General features: G+C 45.5%; 1 non-coding gene across 1 annotated transcript; it reads right to left on the reverse strand.

Annotated features, from left to right (window-relative positions):
* Positions 1-227: 227 nt before the first annotated feature.
* TRNAT-UGU (transfer RNA threonine (anticodon UGU)) lies at positions 228-301 on the reverse strand. The gene has a single exon. It is a non-coding gene; the product is annotated as a tRNA-Thr (tRNA).
* Positions 302-9054: the final 8753 nt, after the last annotated feature.

Below are 9054 nucleotides of genomic sequence, written 5' to 3' on the forward strand. Positions count from 1 at the left end.
TATGTCTGCATTGTAATTTTCCAGCGGTTGGGAGGGAGTTTAGGAAGTGGAAATGGTAAAACCACATTGAGGGAACTGGACCACTGACCTATCAGCTCTCAACACCCAAACTTTCAGTCACTCTATTATCAATGCCTTTGAGTGTAATTTAAACAGTAGGTCCACCTAGCTCTGAATCTTGTCTTCTGACAGTAGCCAGTATCAGGTGCCCCAAAAGCCACTGCCCTAGGCACTACTGGGAGTTGAACACAGGATCTCCTGTTTACAAAACAGGTACTTTAACCAACTAAGCCATGGTGCCTGCTGTTATTTAATGCATATGTGCTCCCGCCTGACTCTCTGACAAGTCCCACTGGGCCCTGACAAGCGTTGCTCGTGTTTGGCTTCTGTAAAGCAGAGGAGCAGGTGAAGTTTTGCTCCCAAGGTGCGTGTGTGATTCTTTGGCCAGGTCTACGCTACAAAATTAGGTTGGTGTAATTACATTACTTAGGCTGGCAATGCAGTTATATCAACCTAATCCCAGTGTAGATAGCGACTCAGCTGTTAGAACTTTCTGGAGTTATGAAATGGGAGGAGCCCAGCCTCTGTAGCAGGAATGCAGGGCAGGTGAGTTCACGACAGACTTTATGGGATGCTGGCAGAGGCCAGTTATGGTGATATAATGACCAGCAGCATGGGAAAAGAGGGGACATGGGTTTGGGCTGAAGAGCATCCTCATTTGGGGATTCAGCAGGACGGGGAAGGCAGCAGATTATTCTAATTTCTTAGGGATATTCTGTGTGTTCGTATGTGTGTGTGTGCAGGGAAGGAACATGCTATATGACCAGAGGCCTTTATTCTTCCAGGCTGCAAGGACAAAGGGGCTGTCAGGAAGTTGCCCCTTCAAAGCCACACACAAAAAGGCCTTTCTGAGGAAAGGGAAAGTCCTGAAGAGAAAAAGTACCATCAAAGAGGACTCCAGAAAGACAGTTTTAAGATCTTGGGGAGTAGTTTATCACTTGACCAGTAATTTGAATCCTGGATCTTCAGATTAAAAGTTTGATGTTCTACCAACTGAGCTAGCCAGGCTCACAACAAACAAGAACAACTTGGTGCAGAGGAAAAGCTAGTGAAAAAAACAAGAGCAAGAAACAATAGGGGAAACTTGCTGCTCTCTCTGGCCTGGTCAACACTACTAGTTTATATTGAATTTAGCAGCGTTAAATCACATTAACCCTGCACCTGTCCACAGAACAAAGCCCTTTATATCGATATAAAGGGCTCTTAATATCGATATCTGAACTCCTCCCAGACGAGGGGAGTAGTGCTGAAATTGGTATTGCCATGTTGAATTAGCGTTAGTGTGCCTGCAATTCCACGGTATTGGCCTCCAGGCACTATCCCACAGTGCACCATTGTGACCACTCTGTACAGCAATCTGAACTCGGATGCCCTGGCCAGGTAGACAGGAAAAGCCCCACGAACTTTTGAACTTCATTTCCTGTTTGCCCAGCGTGGAGCGCCGATCAGCACAGGTGACCATGCAGTCCCAGAATCCAAAAAAAGCTCCATTGTGGACCGTACGGGACATAGTGAAGCTAAGGCTTTTTCTCAGCTCATTTCACCACCCTCTATCCTGCTGGGGTTGAGTTTATCACAGGTGTTACCCAAAATTGGGCCCACTGGTAAGCGTAGGGAGGACTAATGACCCTCCAGAGTTTGACAGAAAGCAGCAGGTTCATTACACTGACTGCTAAGCTCAAAAGAAGAAGAGGGGGGAGTGTCACACTCACACTTGCATACTCATGCTCCCAGGACAGGCACAGCATTGGAGATGTCAGGATTCTGCAAGGGAACTGTCCCACAGCGCAGCTATGGACGGTGCGATGATGGTAAGTCTTCCTGAGGCACAATGAAATACAACACAGAGAACCACTGGCCAGGCGGTCGGGCAAAGGGCATTCACTGGAGGTACAAGCTTGTGAGTGACTCCTGAGCACATGGCCCCTTCCCCTTTTAAGGACCTGCACCAAATGGTCTGTGACTAGAGATGACTTGGCTGCATCTGGTTCGTCACACTCCACCTTGGGCAGTGGCCATGCTCTGGTTATGCAAGTGCTGCCTAATTAGAGTCCCAGACACCTTGTCTACCTGGAAGTTCTTCTGCTCTTTAACCAGCCCATTCATCCCTTGAGTAGTCCAGGAGGGAGCGGGAGGGGTAAAGCCACTTCACAGGCATTCAGAGTGGGAGAGGAGACAAAAGTGGGAGCAAGGAAAGTATAACAGACATTTTGAGCATAGAAATCACTGCTGCTCCTACAACAGCAGGGACAGGCTAGTAGGAGCTAGGAAAATTAAGCCATTATGCTTCTGCCTGGTTTCAAATGAGGGACCTTTTGCATGTTAGGCAAATGTGATAACCACTACACTACAGAAACTCTGTTGCAGGGGTCTGCCTGTCCCTTCTTAAGAACATAAGAATGGCCAGACCGGGTCAGACCAAAGGTTCATCCAACCCCGCATCCTATCTGCCAACAGTGGCCAATGCCAGGTGCCCTAGAGGGACTGAACCTAACACCTCCACCCTTGGACAAAGAGAGGCTAGGGATCTCATTCCTTACTCATCCTGGCTAATAGTCATTCATGGACTTAACCTCCATTAATTTATCTGCAAAAAGAAATAGGAGTACTTGTGACACCTTAGAAACTAATAAATTTATTTGAGCATAAGCTTTCCTGAATGCATGCAGTGGAAAATACAGTAGGAAGAGATAGATATAGAGATAGATATAGATATATATACGCAGAGAACATGAAAAGATGGGTGTTGCCATACACACTATAACGAGAGTGATCAGTTAAGGAGAGCTATTATGAGCAGGAGAAAAACACCCTTTTGTAGTGATAGGATGGTCCATTTCCAACAGTTGACAAGAAGGTGTGAGTAACAGTAGGGGGCAAATAAACATGGGGAAATAGTTTGACTTTGTGTAATGACCCATCCGCTCCCAGTCTTTATTCAAGCCTAATTTAATGGTGTCCAGTTTGCAAATTAATTCCAATTCAGCAATCTCTTGTTGGAGTCTGTTTTTGAAGTTTTTTTCTTGTAATATTGCGACTTTTAGGTTTGTAATCGAGTGACCAGGGAGATTGACGTGTTCTCCAACTGGCTTTTGAATGTTATAATTCTTGACATCTGATTTGTGTCCATTTATTCTTCTATGCAGACACTGTCTGGTTTGGGCAATGAAGGAAGGGGCTGGATTCAATGGTTCCTTCCAGTTCTAGGAGATAGGGTACATCCATTATCTTTCTTTTTTTTCTTACTGCACATCAGACCCAGGACTTGCACCCAGCAGTTCTTGGGGCCGTGGGACAGAACTGAACTTCACTGGCAGCAGTGAGGGAGAATGGTTGGGAATGAGCTGTCTGGGGAATATTTTAATCTTTATCTAATTTTCAGAGGTTTAAATCAATGCAGCTTCCACTTCTCCATCTCTCCCAAGGAAATAACGTTGCTGTGCAAAGTACCCAAACTTTTTAACAATAAGAAGTGAAATGAAATGGCCACATGATGGTAACAGAATCTAAGAAATTGGTTAGTCTCTGGGGTGCCACATGTACTCCTGTACTTTCTGAGGATACAGATTAACACAGCTGCTTCTTTGAAACCTAAGAGATGAGAAGCCATGTTCTTGTTCAATGTGCATTGAAGCTGAAAAGGGAGAGGTTTTCCTCTTTGATTTTGAGGCCCCTACTTTAATCTACTAGACACCCCTTTCCTCCCACAGCCAGGAATAGAACCCCACCATCATGCTAGTAGCAACCTCTGACCCTACCATGAAGGAGGAATGCTGAAACCGCTGTGCTGTCCTGTCAGGTCCTTGTCTGCACTGCCATTGAAACCCAATGGGGTTTCCTTGGGCAGTTTTGACACTCAGAAAGGGTGCAATTTTAGGAGCAGGTTCTAAATAGTGCAATTAACCAGCCAGAAAGGGCAGCAGGTGTCAGTGTAGGAGCCATTGAAATAACTCTGCACTTACTTAGATGCAGACATAACAAGCTCTATGGTTGGTAACCTTACAGAAACTCTGCTCCTGCTCATGAACTAGCAGCCCATGACCTCTAAACTGCTGCCATTTGGATGCATCTGAAAGTTAAAGGAACAATGATCTGTGATAAAGGAAGGCTGCCATTTATTAGAGCCCCAATTGATACTGTGTGCGCAAAGAGAGGTTTGAATGGGTTACAGGGAGTTTGGGAAATCTTGGTTATTTTAGTTTTGTAACAGGCTCCTGTCCACCTCCAGTAGAGTTTTCAGTCCCAATGGCAACTTACTTTCCAAATGTCATACAGACTAGTCCATTCCCCCCAAGTGGATGTGGTTCTTGTTCTTCTGCACATTGTTGCCCATGGAGGCCAAGGACCTGCAAATGAGTTTTCATGTGCCTTTGTTTAATTGACAAAAACCAAGCCTAGACACTTAGAGGATTGGAAGTGATTTCAGCAGAGGAACATGTTTGTTAGGTTTTTATGCATTTGCATAGGAAAGCATGAAGTGTGTCCATTCATTTCAGGGACCCCTATTTAGTGGAGCTTCTGAACATACTGGAAATGGAATTATTTTTAATGAGGGAGTAGGTTTGTAAGGGGGCACTTGGATTTGAACCAAGGACTACTTGATTTACAGCCAAACATTGTACCACTGAGCTATACTCCCCTGACATTGGCCAAGGCAAGTCTGTGATCTTAAGGATTTTGAAGGATGGGCTCTGCCTCAGACAGCTCCTTTTCTATTCCCAGACCACAGGGCTTTTAAAAATGGGGTTTGATTAAACTTTATATATACATGTAGACACCACAGCTTGCACATACACCAGCATAGCTTCCCCCACTGACATAGCTACCGCCTCTGAGGGAGATGGGTTAACTACACGGACGGGACAGCTCTCTCCTCTCCACTTACAGCATCTTCATTATGTTAATCACTCTGGCTTAATAAACAAGCTGCTCTCTATTGATGCGTGCACTTGTCAATAAAAAGCTTTTGATCAAACCTTGCTGGTATTGCCTGTCTCTCTCGCGGTCAGACAACAAACTTTGCCGTCTGGGTTAGAGTCCCTTGCATTCCTAAGTGGAAAACACTGAGAAGCAGCAGCATATCTCACAAGTGCTGGGAAAAAGTGAGACAAGGAAGAGGCTGCATTCCTGGTATAGTACCAACTGTGCAGTGTTAGGAACAGTTCCTTTGAAGAACTGATAAGAAACCCCAGCCTCCCTGTTTTCACTCCTTGCTTCAGTTCTCTGTCTGTTTTAACTCCCCTACATTCCTAACTTCTGGTACTTGCTAAGATATTGTTAATCACCTAATGCTGTAAAACATGTATACTAAAAGTATCTAGTTTCTAGTTGTTAAAAGAAGGGGGTGGGTTGCTCCTGTAAATAATTTATAATGCGACAGAACTGTCTATATAGGCTTATACTAAGATGTAAAGAGCAGGCTGGTTCTCTCTGGAGATGAGCTGCTCTCTATAGATGCGTGCACTTGTCAATAAAGAGCTTTTGATCGGACCTTGCTGGTGTTGCCTGTCTCTCTCGTGGTCAAACAACGAACTTTGCCATCTGGGTTAGAGTCCCTGACAGGAATTACCCAAAAACCTCTGTTAGCCTGACTTTAGTCAGGTTGACATACCTGGTTTTGTCTGCAATATCTTTATTCAGGTCTAACAATTATTTATAAAGAGGTGGGAAATAACCTCCTGAATGGACAGGAACCAATTTATCAAATATTGCTGTGGCTGCATTCAATATGGGTAACACTGCTCTACAGCCAAAATGCTTCTGAAATAAATGTAGTCCAACTTTACTAATTCTGGGTCACTGAAAACGAAAATGATGCTTAAAATTGTTGATTGGCTCTAGTTTTCAAGATATGCTATTGGATCAGTATATACGACCCTTGACTTGGGAATGGCGGAGGATAAATGAGTTATAAAGGGAAGGGATCTCAATTTAAACCAGAAATGACTAAAATACATCTTTGACTGGATCTATGAATAAATCTATGACTGGGTTTGGACAGTACTTGCTTTTTAGGCAAAACAATGAATGATGCAATCTGAAGCTGGTATTGTGTCATACATGATATGAATTGCATCATGTTATTCCTAGAAGTCATGGATGATGCAATCATAATGAAGCTTACATCACTCTGCTGAACAAATTGCCCTATATCAGCTCTGGAAATCATACAGTGTCGTGCTCTCTTGTTTGTCAGTGTTTGATTTTGCAAAGGGACACATTTCTGTTTAGCCAAAGTGAGCAGAGATGCCTCGTACTTGTGTGAACAGTGCAGATAACTTCTGCTATGTTTGCGGTGAAGTGACTTTTGCATCACAAAAGCGCAGTCTAACCACTCTGGTTAAGAAAGCCTATCACCTTTCTTTTGGCTGCAAAATTGGAGATCAGGACAAGAGGTGGGCCCCACACATATGCTGCAACACTTGTGCAACAAATCTTGGCCAGTGGTTGAACAGGAAAAGGAAATTATGCCTTTTGCAGTGCCAATGATTTGGAGAGAGCCAACAGATCATACCAGCAATTGTTACTTCTGCATGGTGCCTCCAGTTGGGAAAGGTGTGTCAAAGAAGAAAAAGTGGACTGTGCATTGTCCAAACCTTCCATCAGCTATATGCCCAGTACCCCACGGAGAAGGACTGCCGGTTCCTGATGCACCAGAATCCTTCTCACTTGAGTCAGACGAGGAAAAGGAAGAGGATGAAACTTCTGGTCCTGAACCATCAATATCACAGGACCCACATTTTCTCCCATCCTCTTCCTCTGAAAAACACCTCATAACACAAGGTGAACTGAATGACCTTGTCAGGGATTTGGAACTACCCAAGAGTAAGGCAGAGCTGTTGGGCTCCAGACTACAACAGTGGAATCTCCTGGCAGGCTATCAGGGCAAATGGAGCCCATCAATGCTTGCAAACTATTGCTGGACAGTGACAAGAGATGCTCCATTTAATGAATACAAGAGACAAGCCAAGAAGCGCCGAGTAGACATTGAATAGGACTAAACTATGTACAGAATAGTTTTTTGCCTTTTGTTTCATAATAAATTTTATATATATAACCCTTTTGCTGATTTTTAAAGTGTTACATAAACAGGACAGGTGAAATATTATCATGGAAAGCAACCATAAACACATGAAAAGACAGGTTTACAATTTATGATTAAAACTCTACTATCTTCACAATATTCATAGACATAAAATGTAAAAACTTAAATATCTTAGAAACAGTAGCCAATCAGTTGTTTTAATTGTCATATTTGAATTCAGCACATCAAAACACATAAGAAATATCATTTTATCTCTGAAGCAGATGACTTCTCAAAAATTGTAGACCAGTGTAACTGGTCATATTGGGCTGGATTAGTAGGAGCATTGCAAGCAGATCGAGGGACGTGATTATTGCCCTCCGTTCAGCACTGGTGAGGCCACATCTGGAGCATTGCATCCAGTTTTCGCGCTCCCTCTCCTCACTACAGAAACAAATTGGAGAGAGTCTAGGGGAGGGTAACGAAAAATAATTAGGGGGCAGAGGACTTAGGAGAAGAGACTGAGGGCAGGGCCACTCAATGGGGTGGCAGGTGGGGCAATTTGCCCCAGGCCTTGCAGGGACCCCCATGAGAATAAAGTATTCTAGATTATTGCAACTTTTTTTTATGGAAGAGGCCCCTGAAAATGTTTTACCCCAGGCCCCCTGAATCCTGTGGGCAGCCCTGCCCAGACCATGGTGCTGTTTCCCCACTTCACTCCCTTCCCTCAGTCTCCTCCCTTTGAGGCCCTACCTGTGCTCTGCCCTCACTCCCATTTGTCCACTTCCCACCCCTGCTCTTTCTCTTTGGCTGAGGCCTGCTGGTCCACCTTTCGCTCACTCCTCTCCTCCCCCAAGGCTTCCTCGCACCTCTCCACCCCCTACCCCAAGGTCTGCCTGCTGCCTACACCTCTCTGCCCCCTCCCCTGAGACTCACCTTGCCCATCACCCACACCTCTATGCCCCCTCCCCTGAGACCCGCCCTGCCCATAGCTCTCTGCCCCCTCCCCTGAGACCTACCTTGCCCACACCTCTCTGAGCCCTCCCTTGAGACCCTCCTGCCCACACTTCTCTGCCTCCTCCCCCGAGACTCACCCTACCCATTGCCCTCACCTCTCTGCCTCCTCCCTGAGACCAACCCTGCCCACCACCCACACATCCCTGCCCCTCCTCTGAGACCTGACCTGCCCACCGCTCCTACCTCTCTGACCCTCCCCTGAGACCTGCCCTGCCCACTGCTTGTACCTCTCTAACCCTTCCCCTGAGACCGGCCTTGCTCACCACCCACACCTCTCTGCCCCCTCCCCTGGCCTGACCTGCCCACCACCCACACCTCTCTACCCCTCCCCTGAGACACACCCTGTCCACCTCTTTCTTTGGTCATCTGTTGTTATTCCTTGAAACATCAAGGATGGAATAAAAAGCTGAGTTTACTCCAGGGTGAGGAAAGACAGGAGCCACCAACCCCCCGGCAAAGCTCAATGCCCAAGGGAAAACCTGCCCCCTGCTATTGCAATCACTGATATACTGGGGATATGATGGGAAAGGGACTGTCTGAATGATCAAGGCAGGAAATAGACAACAATCTACAGCACCATTATTAACCACAAACACACTCTCCTCATGTTCCAGCCAGAAGGGAAGGGAGCAGGAATTCTTGCTGTTTAGCCATGGACACACTTACACAACGGCACAGCAGTGTGTGTGTTGTGGAAGCTGGTCTGAGGAAACAACTGGAACTGATCACTCAGTGAGAACAGAACTAGAGTGTAGTGAGAGTAACACACTGTGGAAGAAGGGAAAGAATTGAAAAGGATTTGTAGGGGATCTTAATGCATGTCAGTCTGTTAGCAAGAGTTAGGCCAGCTGTAACCCTAATGACGTGAGATTTGTAGAAGCAAGGATAGTGTGAGGCGAGTAGGAAAGAACTGCGTGAGAAGTTATCACGACCTTGCACTGATAATCAAATAC

Source organism: Gopherus flavomarginatus, chromosome 5 (genome assembly GCF_025201925.1).
Source record: "Gopherus flavomarginatus isolate rGopFla2 chromosome 5, rGopFla2.mat.asm, whole genome shotgun sequence".
NCBI lineage: Eukaryota > Metazoa > Chordata > Testudines > Testudinidae > Gopherus > Gopherus flavomarginatus.